Source organism: Neofelis nebulosa, chromosome 2 (assembly GCF_028018385.1).
Source record: "Neofelis nebulosa isolate mNeoNeb1 chromosome 2, mNeoNeb1.pri, whole genome shotgun sequence".
Taxonomy (NCBI): Eukaryota; Metazoa; Chordata; class Mammalia; order Carnivora; family Felidae; genus Neofelis; species Neofelis nebulosa.
The window spans coordinates 106,288,585-106,290,871 of record NC_080783.1 but is presented as its reverse complement, the minus strand read 5'-3'; the positions used below and the strand labels follow the sequence as shown (position 1 = coordinate 106,290,871).

The following is a 2,287-nucleotide window of genomic DNA, read 5'->3' as shown; positions in this document are numbered from 1 at the left end:
GTCAGGGTCTGTGCTGACAGGTCAGAGCCTGGAGCCTGCTTCAGATTCAGTGTCTCCCTCTCTCTCTGCCCCTTCCCCACTCTCACTCTTCCTGTCTCTCTCAAAAATAGATAAATGTTAATTTAAAAAAAAAAAAACACTTACAAGTTTTGTATTTTTCTCTTTTGAAAAGGGGCAAGTCGTATGGCATCAATATGTGTAAACAGCTTATGGGACTAATTCAAAGATATCTTAGGTGAAAATGACAGGAACTGTTCACTGTGGCAATTGCCAAACACATTGAGAAAGCAGAAAGAAGGTGTTGATCCTGAGAACCTCCTCGAAGCTAGGCTGCTTCCTCAGGCTCCCAGGCCCTCGCTCAGCTAGGAACTGAACTCTGAAATGCTCCCGCCTTCTCTGCCAGTCGCAGCACCAAAACCTTTATTTGTGTGGTTGTCAATAGTTGCCACAGAGGAAGCAATCTGTACTGATCCAAGCAAGAAACAATACAAAACTCTTGGCCCATGGAATTAGTTAACTAAGTTACAGTTCAATCCCAGCGTCACCAGTACCTCGTCTCAGTTTCCCCTTCACGAGAATGAAGATAGCAAATATAACTGCCTCTTGCAATAATTATAAGGAATAAATGAGAGAGCATGTATGCAAATGGGCCAGATGTGAGATGTGGCCTGCAGATACAGTACGCAAAGAACTAAGCACTAAATTTAAACACAAACTTGACTTAAATTTAACTTTGAACTTAGATTGTCCGAATCTAAGACATGCATGGCATCTTATCATTTATAATCTGTAGGACAGTAGATAATTGTTCACTGTTACGACACTATTCTCATGAATCTATGTGTCATCCCTGCACAGGGACCATGCCAGTCTTCGCTGTGTCGTTCCAATTTTAGTCACGTGTGCTGCCAAAGCGAGCACACAACAGTACTCTCGATGAGCATAAACCCTTAACGGGTTTTCCAAGAATTCTTTCCATCGTATAAGATTCCACGTGGAGAGAAGGTTTGGGGATGCATACGGCATTGTGCAGGCAACTTGCAGAACTGCGAAAGCCAGCCAGGGAACACAGACGGTGGAGAGGGTCGGTATCAAGCCCGAGAGTGTCCCTCAGATCAGGTAGAAGGGAAATCGTGTGCTTTTGCTTCCGATAGACTAATTCTTGTCCCAGCACGAATATACAAGCCACTTAGCAAATTTATTTTAATTCAAACCTTAATGGCATTCAGAGCAACATTCTACAGAAGTTAACAGCTCTCCTGACAAGCAGCAGCAGATTGTGTGGCCCTAATATGCAGCTAAGTATTTTGAGCTACTAAGACATCTGGCCCCAGTGAAACAGCTGGAAAAGCAAAACTATTAACCTTTTGTTTGCAGTGAGAGCTTTCCCAATAGATGCCAAAACATGGTGGTAGACTCGGAAATACCTCGTAGTGATTCAGACAGCTCTTCTAATGGCAGGTGATGGTGTCGTGCCTTCTTTCCCTCCTTGTTGGGAAAGAAAATATTGTCTAGTTTGTCACCTATTTGATCTGTGTTATTTTACGTACACCTGTTACGCTGAGCTCACCACAAGCAGGCAGAGAAAGGCTTTATAGACCAAAACAGTCTACCATGTCTAAAATCAAAGAAGCAGTTGGGATGCCTGGGTGGCTCAGCTGGTTGAGCATCTGACTCCTGATTTCAGTTCAGGCCATGATCTCACAGTCCGTGGGTGTGAGCCCCACTTCGGGCTCTCACACTCACCTCGCAGAGCCTGCTTGGGATTCTCTCTCTCCCTCTCTCTCTGACTCTCCCCTGCATGTGCACTCTCTCTCAAAATAAATAAATACACAGGAAAAAGGTTAAAATAAATAAAATCGAAGCAGCCGTGTCTTTAGCCAGTGAGGACATTTGTTGAAAGGGAAATTAAAGCAACATAGTATCAGAAGTGCAGGTCACAGAACTAAATATCTAATGAGACCGGGGCTCCTGGGTGGCTCATTTGGTTAGGCATCCGGCTTCGGCTCAGGTCATGATCTCTCGATCCGTGAGTTCAAGCCCCGAGTCGGGCTCTGTGCTGACAGCTCAGAGCCTGGAGCCTGTTTCAGATTCTGTGTCTCCCTCTCTCTCTGACCCTCCCCCGTTCGTGCTCTGTCTCTCCCTGTCTCAAAAATAAATAAACGTTAAAAAAAATAAAAAATAAATAAATATCTAATGAGAGTTAATCAGATATATGTCAGTTCTTTATTATTTATTTATTCTCATGTTGTAATATTCACTGAAACTTTGTTTATAGAACAAAGTG

The 2,287-nt window shown here is 43.5% G+C and overlaps 1 non-coding gene across 1 annotated transcript; it reads right to left on the bottom strand.

Moving 5' to 3' along the window:
- Nucleotides 1–813: 813 nt before the first annotated feature.
- LOC131505842 (U6 spliceosomal RNA) lies at nt 814–921 on the bottom strand. The gene has a single exon (XR_009258605.1). It is a non-coding gene; the product is annotated as a U6 spliceosomal RNA (small nuclear RNA).
- Between the last annotated feature and the right edge of the window lie 1,366 nt (nt 922–2,287).